This window comes from Sinohyriopsis cumingii, chromosome 8 (genome assembly GCF_028554795.1).
Source record: "Sinohyriopsis cumingii isolate HCF-2022 chromosome 8, ASM2855479v2, whole genome shotgun sequence".
Lineage (NCBI taxonomy): Eukaryota > Metazoa > Mollusca > Bivalvia > Unionida > Unionidae > Sinohyriopsis > Sinohyriopsis cumingii.
This window is the reverse complement of record NC_142968.1, coordinates 3,709,359-3,726,384: the sequence shown is the minus strand read 5'-3', so window position 1 is coordinate 3,726,384 and position 17,026 is coordinate 3,709,359. Positions and strand designations below refer to the sequence as shown.

Here is a 17,026-nt window from a genome sequence, read left to right as displayed (position 1 = left end):
TGATAATATTACTAGTATTGTTAACTTTTTAATATTAATTTTTTTTATACCGTAATCGAAAATCATTTATTGGTATTTATTACCGTGATTTTTTAAAACATGGGTGGGGTGGGGTTGAAACGTTTTTAAGTTGTGTTAGTAGTGTTTTAGTATTTTTAAGCTTTCTAACACAAGCATTGGAAACTGGGCTAACCAAGTTTTTATGACGTACTAGAGCAAATAACCTTGCTCGTATGTAATAGTGTAATGGGGTTGGGGTTGTCGGTTGTACCTCAGAAGGCAAAGCATTGGTATACCAAGAATTGCTGGTTCGATTACTAGACTCGTCTTGGTCTACTGCCTCGGTGTTTTAATGGTAAAGACACTTATCTCCCATTTTCTCTGTACTATATAGCTGAGAAATGTCTATAAAAACCAACCAACAACTAACTGACTGACGTAATGCTCCTAGAACAGAACGTATTGGCTAATTGCTTCTTGAATATAATGTATTGACTAATTGTTTGTTTCTTATATATGTGCAACCATGTCGATATACGTTTGCAAACCTTCTCGTCATATTTTTCATTAGAAAATTCTCAAGTAACATACTAGTTCCAAAAACATACCTACGCATGCTTGAAGAAACAGTAGGCCAAGTGCAAAGCTAACAACACATCACACATACATGAAAAAGGGTGATTTCATAAAATGATCAAATTTTCTTAATTCACAATGGGATTTTGCCCTCATAAATCTAGTAGAAAAGTTACGTCTTGAAAATTGTACAGTTTACTACAAAGATATTATGTCACACACACACACACAAACACATATATTTATATTTATTTATATTTATATCTCGTTTACATATCTGTACGTTTTGCATTGCATTCATTTACTGCATGATATATTGATCTATTATCGTCGTGACTATCTTTCATAGAGGAAAATAAGGTTAGTCAATTATACATGCGCACTTATGGGCATACATACATATACACATATGTACGTACATACATGTATATGCACACAAGTACGTACGTTCATACACAAATAAATGCACCATTAGAACAGTTTATGAACATCAGAAACTTTATTCAGTTTATCGAAATTAGACCATGTAAAAAGGTCAGTTTAAATAGAAGTGCAATGTAAACAATATAGAAAGTAAAAATAACGGTGTAAAGTGAAAAACAATATTCCTGTGGAATATTAATAATCCTAATTATGACAAGTATTTACAAATGGATTTAAGTGGCAGTATAATTTATAAAGTTTACAATACACACAAAAATATATATATATATATATATATATATATATATATATATATATATATATATATATATATATATATATATATATATATATATGAATCATAGTAACATCCACGATTCCAGGAATCCACAAATCGTTCCATGTACATATTTCTCTCAGTCATTACTTCCTTGACAAAATATTAGACTTTAACAGGCTGGCAGGTCTTGTAGCAATTAATAAAACAGCATTTGTAACCTGTGAAGATAATGGAAAAATCATCGGCTGAACATTTACCAGAAATTTACAGATATTTCAAATACATTATACAGAAAATCATTTTCGAGCAAGAAATAAATTATATTCTCCCTGTGGAAGTTATAAATGGATGCTAAACACCAACACATACATAAATAGATAAAGAAAGAAAACGACATTATTCAATGAGTCAACGTCAAACTATTACATTGACGGTTACAGAATACTCACTGTTGACACCAGGATACTTCTTTGACGGTTACAGCACGCGCATTGTTGAGACGAGAATTTTTCTTTGACGGTTACAGCATGCTCAGTATTGAAACCAGATAACTACCTTGACGGTTACAGCACGCTCATTATTGTCACCAAATTACTAAGATGACAGTCACATCACACTCATCTTTGATATTTATTACCAAATCTCTAGAGTTCATGTTTTGTGTCTACACCGTCTAGATGGAAAGCTGATAGTTTTACTTATCTTTGATATTTATTACCAAATCTCTAGAGTTCATGTTTTGTGTCTACGCCGTCTAGATGGAAAGCTGATAGTTTTACTTATCTTTGATATTTATTACCAAATCTCTAGAGTTCATGTTTTGTGTCTACACCGTCTAGATGGAAAGCTGATAGTTTTACTTATCTTTGATATTTATTACCAAATCTCTAGAGTTCATGTTTTGTGTCTGCACCGTCTAGATGGAAAGCTGATAGTTTTACTTTAAATGCGTTGCCCATAGCATATTCATTTATATCATCTCCGGAAAATTCAATGGTTTCTAGTTTATGTTTGTTTAAGACATTATGACTGACTCGTGTTCTGGTGAAAATAAGCATTGCATTGATCGGAACTGTCAAATTGCCCTTTCTATCGATATCACGTGATTACGAGTTTCATGTTAATAAAAAATAGCAAACAATTCAAACACGTTTAAAACAAACCCAGCCCGATTAATTCCCTAGTTTCAGTTAGAAAAATAGGAAATAAGTAAAACACGATTTAAACGCGTGATTCGCTAGTCCCCACCCTCCTCACCCAGTTGCAGTACAGTTTTAACCAACATTACGTTGGCTGTTGAAGTATAACATCATGTTATTTCGGTTGAAACGCTGTGTTCATTATGTATAATAATATTTTACTCTTCATCGATTCATAAATATATGACCTCTTTTTCAGTGTCGCTTAATACACACGACAGAAAGAAGAAAATAAAGGGGGGTCGGGGGTTACCATTTTCACAGTTCCAGTCCCCAATGCAGACTTCAGTCGTGTTAATTGTCGGACAGTTGATCTCATTTTCATTAGATACCTGCATATGATTTGGACAAGTGCCCGGCCGTGTTAGTATCATACCTGTGAATACTGGAAAGAAAAGCATGAATGACATTAACATACATACATACATATACATACATACATACATACATACATACATACATACATGCATGCATGCATACATACACAGATACAAACATACATACCTGCATGACTGAATGCATGCATACATACATACATACATCCATCCATCCATCCATACATACATACATACATATTGTGTACTCTATCTTAACACTTAGATCTGGTTTCCAGCTATCACATGAACGAACAGTAATTTGTATTTTCAACTTATCAATACTAGTTGATGCAAATCAATTGTAAAGGAACGTGACCCGCATAGGAAAATACAAGCAAAATAATGTTATATCTCTCTCTCTCTCTCTCTCTCTCCACAGAAGCGACATACTGACTGAAGGACGAATATGATTTTCGTTTGTCTCAGAGAAGGAGAATAGTGTACTGTGTCGTATTTACGTTTCTGAAAGAGCATGATTTCCAATACCTTGTGACAATGTACTGAGAGAGAACATGGCCATCAGCAAAACTGCCTCTCGTCGTAACAAATTCATATTTATGAATACAATCTTCAAACTTCGCTCTGCTCTATGAACTTCAGCTTTACAGCAGGTTGTGTTGGTAGATGGCAACAACGATGTTCGCACGCTAAAGTAATGTTACTTGAGATTGTCTCGTGGTAGATACTTATATAGGGCATGCTACATTCACTTCGGAATAAAGAGGTAAGTAATTGAGCGGAGTTCATACACGTGTTTGACGCCACAGTAGAAGTGACAGGGTATTGGTTATTTTTGAGACTGACGTTTCATAAACGTCGGGCGCTTTACACTGAACAGAACCACAAGGGACAATTGTACTTGGACTGAATAACCTATCGTAAACAAATAGAATGTACCTTTGTAGTTATTGTTCGTTTCTTAATACTTGATAAAAGAGATTAATAGGGTGCATCCGGGTTGAGATTGGATTTAGCGAGGACATTGAAAGCTATGTCATGAGTTGGATGTTTATTTCTAATGAAACTGAACAATGAATAAATCTGACATCTTACGCATGCGCATAAAATTCAACAACGACTTTAAAGAATAAGTTAAATAACTGATATAAAGAAATGATATAGTTCCTAGCTGGAGCCAATAAGAACATGCAACTTCAACGAGTAATCAAATGAGTATCAACGTGTGATTTGTGATTTGGATTTTTAACGTAGCTTTTAACAATTTTTTTCAGTCATATCGCTACGATGTCTGCAATGTGGCAGTTGTTTAGTGATGTCTAGCACTGGGGCATCATGCCGCAGACATGTAGCATGATGTCCCACCCAATCACATTATCATGACACCAGACCGACCAGTCCTAACACTAAACTCTTAATGCTGAGCGCCAAGCGAGGCAGCTGTTAGTACCATTTTTGTAAGTCTTTGGTATGACTCGGACGGGGATCGAACCCACGACCTCCCGCATCCGAGGCGAACGCTCTAACCACTTGGCCACCGGAGCGGTGAGAATCAACGTATGTAACTTATAAATAAATATGATTGATACATTGATCAACATGGATGGTCAATGTTTAAAATTTAAACACAAATATGAATATTGTTTCTTCCATCACCAAGGCCATCAAATTATAGAATTTGTGCAAAATTATGAATAATGTTTCATCCACTAGCAGAAGCCAAGTATGATTGGTTTATACCCCTGTTGTGATATTGAGTTATTGTTTCACAATGGAACATGTAAATCCTGGCGTCCAATTGACGATCTGGAAGTATTTCTGGTTCTACAACTCTTGTCAAATGGTCAAAGAGCGATCACGCATGGTTCGTCCCTCAAGACCGAAGGAGGTTAAGTGCTTGCGGAAGGGTCTCCAAAATTTCAAAAGAGCTCGGACTTTCCTCTAAATGGCACCAAAGCAAAATTCCATGACTCTATTTACTCAAAGACTGCATAATACCCAATAATGAAACGACGGTCAAATTTCAAGTGACAACTGACTACGTTTGTGTATGTAAATTTATTTTAGCTGGGGGGGGGGGGAGGACCCAAGAAGAACCACTTCTGATCCGGCCCTGTCCCTTCCTGTCTGCCGAAGGATCCCTTAAGAGCTAACCTATTCCCTGCAGACCAGTTGGTCCCAAAGTTTTTGTCCTTCACTGCGAGGAAACCAATACCGTCATCCAAGCCAACGTCACCATCGACAACAGAGTGCGGGTTATACAAATTCCCAAAGAGTTCTACGACTCCCAATCCCAAAATCAGCTCTGCAGCTGAAGATTGCACCCGTAAAGTGGATAGCTTGCTGATAAAACTCGTTGTATTGTGATAATATATTCAGAATTTACCCTATAAATACCATAGTTATGATGCAATCCTCGGTCAGAGCTTAATATAATAACGTCTAAAATACGTTTCCGATATATACCCAACATATTGTTGAATGAGTTTGTAATAATGGTAAATAATTCAAGGTGAATTTAATGACTGTTTGTGTGTTCAGTGTAGAAATCGTACGCCAAATGTTTTTACAAATTAATTATTGTTGTTGAACAAAGGTATACTTAAATGTTTCGCATTTGCAGATAAAGAATGTAGAAACTTTACACTGTCTAAATAGATCTAAGCAAGGGTCATTAGTTATTAGAAGTGTATAGGTTGTTGTTGTTGCTTTGTATAGAAAAAAAGGTACTGTTAAAAAATTTTCATAAAATAATAACTGAAAGAGTATTTATAAATTACCAAAAAGTGCACAGACTGAAGATCATATTCTCCTCTCATGAAATACACAAAGAAAATGTATAATATTCAGTGATTTCTTTTTAATGTAACACAATTAATGAGGTCATATCGGCTTTTCGAAACAGGAAGCTTGCACAGTCGATTTACGGCAGGTCGCAATCGCCAAATATTTTCCAAGGTCTCATACTTTTCGTTGACTTTATCACTTACTTTTATGGGACTGATTTTGTGATTACCATAATCGTACGAGAATGTTTCTTTTTCATTTTTAATAGAAAATGGAAGTTACAGCCATGACTTTTTGAGGTCGGGTCTCTCCCAAAAATCAAGGCGCTTCGATACAACTAGGTCAAAAGTGACGTTATATCGATGCTGTCATTTTGATCAGTGCAGAAAGCGATAATTTTACAAAGTGGGCTACCTCAAAGATGTTCGATTTTATAACATAAATGGGGCATCATTACGTCATCGATATCGTGTAATGTGTTGTTTCAGATTAACTGTAAAGTCTGGAAGAGACCGATAGACGACGCGATTTCAGATTCAGCCTTATTTTGAATAATAAAAAAACAACATATTTAAACAAGTTTTAATAGTCACATTATGATTACTATGAAAAACACAACGACAAAGTCACCAAAAAGTATAGGACACCATAATAAATCAAACGTGATTTACGACCTTCCGTAAATTAGTCTCGTAGGATTTCTGGTTTCCAATTTCTAAGATGATTCCAATGAATATTTTACAGAGACAAAACATTCTCACCAACGAGCACATTTCCAATAAGAGAAATGTATGTTTTTTTTTTATCTGGCAAGTTGTTGGTTTTCTTCTTAAATACTAGTTCAGCTTTTATTTGAATAATCAGTCACGACACTATTTATATTTTAGTATTTGTACAGTCAGCACAACACTCTCGTTGTAAATTGTTGGTAGTGTTTGTCATGACTATTTGAATAGTGTTTGCGCAAAAAAGCACACTTATGTACATTTTGCCCTGTAATGGGATCTGTTAATTCCTAGCTATGTATAAATAAAGTGAAATACTCAGACATTTTAAGAGCCATCATCCGTAATAATCCGTTAGTCAGTGCTCCATTCTGGTGTTCGATACCAGTGTTCAGTCCGTGATTCCGTATAGCACATTTAAACTTTCCGCATCGCACGCAAAACCTGGAACTTCTTTTATAACTTGAAATATGTAATATTAGTCCACATATCAATGACGTGTTTCTATACATTTTAAATTATGCGAAAATGTCACGTTTGGAATTTCAAGGAGTGCAGTCATACTGGGTGAAAATAGCCATTTTGCCGCTGGGGTTAATGGGAGAGTACACTAACTATCAACGAGCAGTGGAAGTAAGTTTCAGTTTATTTCACCGTATCTTGGCCGAGGATTTTGTTATCTGAGGCGGACAACACTACTGTGATAAAGTTTGACAATGAGTTCTCAGATGAAACTGGTTTGCAGCGTGACAACGATCGATCAATCAATCAATCAATCAATCAATCAATCAATCAGTCAATCAATCAATCTATCTATCTATCACTCAATCGCTCAATCGATAAATAAATAAATCTATCAATCGATCAATCATTCAATCAGTCAATCAATCAATCAATCTAGAGATTACGTTACCGCTAATATATTGTTATTAAATATTTTTGGAAAATCCAGACAAGGTAAGAAAGACTCAGGGAGTCGTGTTAAGATTTAAGCATGGTTAGAAATGTCCTGCGTTTGGAGCAAACGTTACCTGTTTAATTCCCAGGAGACATTCCACAACGTAAATTATCTAAAATACCACATTTAGCGAAAATCTATTTCAGCTTTAGAGTTTCAAAACTATGGTCTGCAAAATTATATTCTTTTAAGGAGCAAGTTTAATTGGAGTGACATACAATTTGTCTATTAAAATTACAGAGGAATCGAATTTGTTTAGTAAATCTGAGGATACAACTGATTACTTTTTTTTGTAGGGTTTAACGCCATTTTCCAGCACACGATAGGCTATACATGGCGGCCAGTATTAATGGTGGAGGAAGAACCCGGAAAAAACCCGGAAAGAACCACCGACCCACGAGAAGCTACTGGCAAGCTTTCTCACATACCCACATTAGCCGAATCCGAGACTCGAACCCACGCAGACAGAGGTGAGATGGCAGTGATCCGTAACGGAGAGCGCTTTAGACCACTCGGCCACTCGGGGCCCCCCAACTGATAACTATTTGCAACCTAACAGTAGACGTATCAAACAGAGCAGTATTTGTTTGGATTGTGACGCAAATTTAGGAGAATTACTTGTTGTTGCAATGTTCGTAATAATTTTTGAGCACTGGGGCACATAATGTTTACATTTTTTTAAATTCTTGTGACTGTTCAGGTACAAAATAAAGAGAAGTAAACAGAACAATATTGCAATATTATTTAGAATTTACTTATTAAGATACAGCCAAATGAATATTAAAAGCTTAAAATTCAAAGCTAAAGGTTCGCTCTACAGATATCATGATATTATGAGAGAGTGGTGGGTGTAAGGTGAAACTGTTTACATTGGCAACATGCACAATGGAGAGAATGTTGGTATAACTCTATGTTACTTTCATGTACTGTGGCTGAAATTTCTGTCGATTTTTAAAGATATGAATGAATAAAAGCGGATAGGATACGAAATAATTACTTAACTGTATAAGTGTTTTGTTTTCAGTAGTTACGAAGATCTCGCTGGATACAGCGTAGGAACATACATCTCGGCCTAACAGCTTCGACATTCCTACGCTATATCAAACTCGTTGTTTGCGACCACTCGGAACAAAACGCATATGTACTTTTGTCTATGTATATTTTGGGACCCATTTGAAAAACGTTTCTATTGGCGTATATTTATTGTCTATTTCAATAAGATTTAACGATATTTGTTATCGTCAGCCCCATCTGTTATCGTAAAAGGATGCAGAATGATGTTATTACTCAAAAGAATTGAAAATGGTTTGAAAATTTGTGGGAATATTTAAAGAGCTTTGGGTGTTGCAAATTTTAAGTAACATTAAAAATTGTGCTTTGCGCAATGGCACAAAATTGTTTATGATAAATACAAAAAAAAAAGAGAGAAAAAAACAGACTAAGAAGCCCAAAACAAAACATTGCTCAGTGAGAGAGAGAAAGAGAGAGAGACAGACAGACACACAGAGAATTGTATAGTCTTTAGACCACGTGTCGTAATATGCCCACGTGACATATCTTACTACACAATCTAATAATTTGCCATACCTATTCACATGACATAACCCAGTGTCCCATTAGATTCTCACAAAGGCGACCTGAAAACAGAATGAAAATAATGACGCAGATCATGAATGATGTACATTCTAGTAATGGATGACTAAACTACATATCCGACCTGCAGTTCCTCGACAGAAACGTATTTTTTTTTTTAAATCAAGAGACAGTGTAAATACTTCCTTCTTTTTCAGAAGTGAAGCGCTGAGAAGAAATCGTTCTCCACCGTGCATCAGTAATTCCAGCAAAATCTCCGGTTTTAAATGTCAACGATTCTCATGGAGGTAACAAGACTACGACAACGCTCAACAGGAGAAATTTCAATTTCTAAGAAAATATAGATTTACAAGCCAATTCTTTTATCTAGACTCCTACGTTCACAGTAGAAAATTATCTAAAAGATTGCATCAATTGAAAAAGGGCTGTGTAAGAAAAGTCAATGATAGACAATTTGTACAATCAAGATATGATAATAATAAATTCTGATTAGTGGTAAAGGGAAAAAGAGTATAACTGGGCAAATGCGAGTGAATCCAAAATATTTCTCATAAATTAGAAAAAATCGCGCTTAGGGCTATCAAATTCGATGGAATGATTTTATCTGTTTCTGATGCACTACATAAAAAGGAAAACACACCCACCATGCGCCAATATGGATTGAGGCAGATTGTTCTAGAACGTTGTTAATGGTTTAACCAATGTTTACAATTTTTTTTAGCAAAATCTCTCCAAATATATTTTTAGGTACGAAAGCATTCATACGAAAAGTAAGAACAGCATGTTGTGGTATAAACAATTTTTGCTGATTATCAGCTAAGCTTGTCAAATTTTCTTACCACACCAAGCTAGACATGCCAGTAGCCACACTGAATTCCTAATATTTTTTTATACTGAGAATATCTGTGTGTGTGTGTGTGTGTGTGTGTGTGTGTGTGCGTGTGTGTGCACGCGCGTGCGCACGCTCGTGTGTGTGTTTGTGTACGAACTTATGGATGGATAGATGTAATGCATGGTGTGAAATGTGTAGTTTGTTTTCCTCTGACGTATATTTAGTTGCTGGGAATTTATCGAACCAGAAACTTTACGATCTTCGTTTGTAAGCAACAAATACCCCTAATTCTTTGAGCTGAAATTATCCGTGTCAGTGAAAAGACATAAATAGATATGTAGACCAACGTAAAAGTTGTTTAATTTAATATAATGTTGCATGATACCAGTGCCGGATTAAACCCTGTGTAGGCCTTTACGCAGTCTAAATCTTGGAGCCCCACTCGCAGATGATCTCCTAATATGTTTTTAATTTTACCAACCAACAATTTTAATAGACCAATTTTATTACACAAAACAAATATTAACAAGTATTAATGTTAATGAACAAATTAACATGTTATGTTATTACACAAAATTTATTAAATAGTATTGAACAATATTGCACAATATTATAAAACAAAATTTAAAACAAATTAATTTAAAAAAGCAAACAAAACTTTAAGTTGTAAATGGATACATACATTAATACAGTATTTTCTCTAAGGAGTCTTTAACGTACAGTTTACGTTTCTTTGGTTAATTTTTTTCTTTCTATCTTTTGGAAACAATTTATAAAAGCTTGATTGTAATTTTATTTCAAGATCAAATCAATATTATTTTGATCCGTTGTCGCGGGGCCCCTAATAGGCGTGGGGGCCCATAGGCCGGTGTCTACTCTGTCTATATGGCAATACGGCACTTCATGATACTATATGAAATCGTATGCAGATGTCTACAAAAACCAGTCAGAAATAAAAGCATCCATCAAAGTTTTCCATATACAATAATGGATGGATGAATGGATGGATGGATGGGTAGGTGGATAGATGGATTGATGGATGGATGGGTGGATGGATGGGTGCGTGGATGGATGGATTGATGAATGTGAAGGCGTGATTGAGTAACGTAAGACCATTGAGAGAGACTAGCTTGGCCCGGCTGGATTATTTTTGGGATCTATGGATTCCTTTCTCAGAGGATAACTACACGAATAAACAGCAAGGACTACCAACTCAAAACGAATACGCAAAAATAGATATATATGTATAAATATATTTGGGTCTTGAAGAACAATCGACTTATTATATGACTTTTGAATGAGCGTCATTTCATCGTTGGATTAATATTGTTAGATACGCATACTGTGTTCCTACGCACAAATACTCAATTGCTAAATACAAATACTGTATTGCTATGTACAAATGCTATCTTGATAGATACAAAAATGTATTACTAAGTACGAATAATTTATTGCTACGTACAAATACTGCAGTGCCACGTAAAAATACTGTATTGCTACATATAAATATTGATTTGCACATACAAATACTGATTTGCTACATACACATACTAAATTGCTACATACAAATACTGTATTGCTACGTATAAATAATAAATTGCTACACACACATACTGAATTCCTACGTACAAATGCTATATCGCTACATACCAAAATGTATTACGACGTACAAGTACTGTTTTTCTACCTTCAAATACTGTATTGCTACGTATAAATACTAAATTGCTACATACACATACTGAAAAGCTACGTACAAATGCTACATTGCTCAAGACAGATACCGAATTGCTACGTACAAATGCTATATTGCTACGTAAAAATGTATTGCTACGTATGAATAATGTAGCGTTACGTACAAATTCTGAATTGATGCATATACAGATCAAAGCAATTAGTACCATGGGTCTACGATGTGCCTGTTTCTGCTTGAGGCAAAAAGGCGTTTGAATTTGTATTTTCCAGGCTAACAAAGTAAAAGGCCAGCTTATTTTATGACGTGAATGTAATAGTAAGTTCGAAAACAAACAGATAAGATGGGATTTCATTCCTGTATCCCCAGTTTTCTTGACAATTATCCTGCTGCAATGAAATCCATATACAAACACAACTATCCATTGTTTACATCTACATTGGGGACATCGATTAAGTTGTTCCATTTTCGCAGGACTGTACGAGATTACCAGGCTCGATAATATTTGTAACGAAGAAGGGGAGAACTCTCAGAAGTGAAAACAATTTTATGGCTATAACTTGAAAGCAACGTTACATCTAGATATGAAGAAAAAAATACACCGAATTATTTGACTTTTGCTGGAAACTAAGGATTTCATTAATTGCATAATTTGCTTCATTTGACATATTTATTAAATTCAAACAGATAATAAAATAATTAGCTACATTAAAAGTAGCCACGATATACTTGAGATGTAGTAAGTAGTTACATGGGCCTGTACGCGGGGGGGGGGGGTAAGGGTCTGGGTCACTCACCGCGTAGGTCATTTCTTTCAGAATATATCGCAGCAATAAGGCTACTTTGACCCCTGTGTCATCTCAACCTTAATCCATTGTCTCTACGCAGTTGCACATGAGCACTTTGACTGGATCACATTCCTTTGCTAATCGCTGACTGAATCCAATCAAAACAAAGTATTGAAACAGAAACTAGACTAGGTATGGCGGCCTAGATTGAGAACATCGTGATCCGTGACATGTGCTACCTTGCATCATCGTGATGCATGACATATGCTACCTTAGTAGTGAAGTGGGGCGATATAGCGTCAAAGGGATTTTACTGTTAAAATAGGTGGTTTGCCTTATAGCGTCAAGGGAAATTTAACATGGGAATATATTTTGGGCCTGTATAGCGTCAAGGGAAATTGAACATTGTGTATAGATTGTGGGTCTATATAGCTTCAAGGGAAATTTAACAGGGGAGAGGGAGAGAACACAGACAATATCCAATAGACAACAGTCATTTTTATAAAAAAAGAAATTTAGGCATGAAAAGTAATGTCTTTTCGAGGCATTGGAGTGGCCCTGAAAAGGGCCTTTGGTTTCTTCTTCTTCTTCTTTTATTTCCTCCACTTCTTTATCCACCCCCTTATCTTTCCCAAAATTCCTTTCTTCTTCCTCTTTTCAATTTCCGGTATCCAGTCATGGTGGCCCATAGCTCTAAACTTCTTTTGGATCTTTATCCAGTTATCGTTCAGTCTCTCATATTCTTCCTTTTTCTTTCTATTCTCTTGTTCTTTCCTATCTCTTGCCCACCTGTCCTTGATTTTCTGCACTTCTTCATCTATTACCTTTTTCATCTGTTCTTCCGCTTTGTTTAGTTGTTCACCGCCCCTTTTCACAAACTTCCACTCTGACCATTTCTCTAGCTCTTCCAAATAGCATCTCACTGCTTTTACCTTGTCCATAGACTCTTTTATTGTCCCCACTCTGACATACTTTGGTTGAATGAATCCTTTCAATCTTTTAACTTCTTCCTCTATCATCCTCTCTATCATCTTCCTGGCTAATTTTAGTTCATTGACATATTCAAGACTTTTTCTTAACCTCCATTCTCTTTCTATCCTTTCAATAGCATATTCTCCATCCATCATCCAAAAGTAAACATTTCTTATATCATTAAACAACGCTGACACTTCCATCTTGTATCGGTTATTCCGTAGAATGGTGCGAATGACGAACGTTGTGGGTTCTTATATAAAAAGCGCGGACGTGAAGGAAAACATCCCCTACTTTTGTCATCTTATATTATTACTAACTTAATGAGACAGCAAAAACATAATCATAATCTACTATCCACACACGTAAAGCAGCAAAAACATAACCCAAATATACTATCCTCACACGCTAAGCAGCAAAACCAAACGCAAATCTACTATCCACACACACCAAGTAGCAAAAACATAACCATAATTTACTATCCCCACATACGTACTTGAGCGCTTACAATCACACACATATAAATACATACAATCAACATAAACACATGCAATCACACCAGGAAAGGATTGAGTGTTTATAATTACACTACTCCACATTCACACATTGGCAAATTGATTACTATTTTTTCTAGAGTTTTGGTTAGCCCTGAAAAGGGCTGTTTGTTTTTGAACTCCAGATGCACTGATCTAATGCTGTCACCTTCCTGGTCTGGCACCGCGCACGCATTTCCGACTCCAGTCTCCTTGCCAATTCACTCTTGTCGCTGGGAGCGCAGAGGCAGGTTGAGTGGCTTCACTATTCCAATCTTCTGTCTCTGAAATAGTGAAGACTTCCTTTTCTCTTCTTCTTCTATTTATTACTCTGGGATGAATTGGCACCTGTTGTGGTTGTGGCTGTGCAGCAGCTACAGGTTGTACAGGCGTCCTTGCCTCAGGTGTCAACTTGCACACAGGGTTCATCATAAGGTGACACCTGATCTCTCTCTTTTTTTCTTCCTCTTCTTTCTTCTTTCTCTGTTCCTCTTCCTCTTTCATTCTGCCTTCTTCGACAATGGCCTCCGCTGGAGTTCTAACAGTTTAGCTAGTCTGCTGTTCATTTTGTAGTGTTGATCAATCAACAAGGGTAGTCAGACTGCCTATCTGTTTTCAATTTATATAAAAAGAGCGGACGTGAAGGAAAACATCCCCCAAGACAAAAAACTTATATTATCTAGATCATGACCAAAAAACGCGCGGACCTAAAAGAACACTCACTCACTTTTTAATACCCATCACTATTCTAAATTTTTTTCACAAACCACTTAAAGAAAATTCACACACACACATACACACACACACACACACACTTTCTAAGCAAGATAAATAATTCATGTGCTTATACACGCACTTCTATTTTTTAACTTATGACAGGCAATGGATTGTTATTTCTTTTCTAGAGTATGGGGTAGCCCTGAAAAGGACTTTTTTGTGTGCGAACTTGAAGCTATGGCAATCTTTTAGGTTCTAAGATTGCGGCCTCCTCTGACGATGGGCTTTCTCCCAGGATAAGGTCTGCTTCTTCGGAAAGAGAAGAAGAACTCTTTGGTATCGATACGACAGTCGACAAAGCCTCTATCAGGTTCAGGTTGCTGCTACTGCTGTTGTTGTTGTTGCTGTTGCTGCTCTCTCTGCTGCTTCTGAAGTCTGTACTTCTCTGTCCATTCTTCTTTCTCCCTGTTAATTTCTTCTCTGAAGAGTTCTTCTATCAGGTCTTCATTGACTTTTAACATTCTAACAGTCTCTATCTCTTCAGGCTTTGGTATCAGGCTGTGTCTGACCCTATGCAAATTCACGTAGGCTTCGTTTAGCTTAGCTAGTCTTGAGCACATCTTCGAAGGAGGATGAGTCGACAATGGATGGTCAGACTTGTTGTTGTTGTTGTGTTGAATTATAGTGGTGTGCGCTCGCATTGAGCATGTACCACTGGTTTATGGTGCCACAGGCACCTTTTTGATTACTCCTGGATGAAGGAATGGTGCCACTTCCTCCAGGCTTTTATGTGTTCACAGAACACTTATTGATTGGGCCGTCAGGTCGAGGTACTATTTGTGTACATATCGATCTGATTGTAAGGCCTATGTTTGAGTGGGATTGGGCCCAGCACGCACTCAAGTTATTCATTCGCATTGATTAGCGACTAGTGGAATTGGACCTGATCTAGTTCGCTTTTTATTTATGATTCGTGCACTGCACGTATGGGTTTTGGTGTCTGTCCGTGGTAAGGGGTGAAAGTGGCTAGGCTCGGGTGGTGTTGTCTTGTCACAGGTCAGTAGTGCTCTTCCGATCCAGGATATTTTGTTCTAAATTCCGTCTTTGAAATTGATATAATAAAACTCTGTGCTGTTTTTAAGAGATAGATAGAGCCTATTGAGGTCGATGTTAGTTTCTAGGTGACAGCAGTTTAATCAATTGGTTTTCAGCCTTGTGCTGCTGGCCCTGGATGGAGTTGGGTTTTTTTCCATCTTAATGAGTAATTTTGGGTCCTATTTTTCTAGGTGTAATTTGTGGTTACAGCCTTGTGCTGCTGGACCTGATAGTCATTGTTTTTTTTGCTACCTTATACAAGTAATTTTTGGGGTATTATTCTATATAGTTGTTATTTTGCAGCATTGTGCCGCTGGGCCTGATAGTCGTTGGTTTTATTTTTCGACTACCTTATATGTGTAAATTTGGGGTCTTAATGCGGGTGTCCCTGATGGTCTATTCTTGCAACCACCTTATATACGTTCCATTTTGGGATTGTATGGTTAAGTCTAGGTTTGTTTTAGCTGTCACCTATGTATAGAAGGTAGAGTTTTTATAGCTGTTAATTAGGGTGTTAGGAGAGTGGTATGGTAGGAGAAGTAGAGAAAGGTTTGTTTATTTTCACCACCTACCCCCCTGCATGTTTCTTCCTGGTTTTTGGACTAGTTATCTATTGATAGTTTGTGTTTTTTAATTTACGTTTGGTATTTGGATAGTTTCATCAGTCAGTGGGCTTATTTTGATTATAATTGTTTAGATTCATCCTTAGTTGGTTTTTATTATTTGGGGCTACGTACGGCCGTGTTAGTCCGTGAACCCACAAGACCTATCCGGCCGCCCTGAGTTCCAAATATTTACAATTAGATTATATTTATCCTTAGTTTGTTTTTATTATTCAGGGCCATGCACGGCCGTGTTAGTCTGTGAACCCACGAGACCTATCCGGCCGTCCCAGTTCCAAAATATTAGTTCTATAGATATGCAAATGAAAGTAATCTGAGTTTTCGCTAATGGTCTAAATTTGGTATATATTTTATGAGTGTGTTTATTATTGTAATCTAATTTTTTGTATTTAGCTAGTTTCAGATTAGATTTCCTTGTCGATCACCCTCGGATCTCGTAGTTATAGAGATATCAAGCGCGGACGTGAAGGAAAACATCCCTACACGGTTTTCGAGTCGGAACGTTCAAATAGTGTAATATGAGGGATAGTAAGAAGTCTAAGAGCATGAATCAAGATGCCTATAGTCAAACAAACCACAAAGACATTTTTTTTTCTTCAAAACACAACATTTTTATTCAAAATCACTTAACACTAACAAATAACTATAACATTTTAACATTAACCATTTAATATCACATTAAACATTTTTTCAAATAACAAACATTTTTTCTCAAATCACTAACACTATTTTGGACAGGGCTGACAACGTTGTGAATAAAATTGTGATTTCCACTGTTGGAAGTCATTAGGCCATTGATGGACACTACGTTTCCTAGCTTGAGACAAAAGATAAGTATAATGGTCACAAAACCAACGATCTACTTTCACATCGTTTCTAGAAGAAGAACGAGGATCAAAA

The 17,026-nt window shown here is 36.3% G+C and overlaps 1 long non-coding RNA gene across 1 annotated transcript; it reads right to left on the bottom strand.

Moving 5' to 3' along the window:
- Positions 1-1,069: 1,069 nt before the first annotated feature.
- Positions 1,070-3,547, bottom strand: LOC149792870 (uncharacterized). The gene is made up of 3 exons (XR_016422530.1): positions 3,342-3,547; positions 2,732-2,863; positions 1,070-1,497 (listed from the first exon to the last, which is right to left on the bottom strand). It is a non-coding gene; the product is annotated as an uncharacterized LOC149792870 (long non-coding RNA).
- Between the last annotated feature and the right edge of the window lie 13,479 nt (positions 3,548-17,026).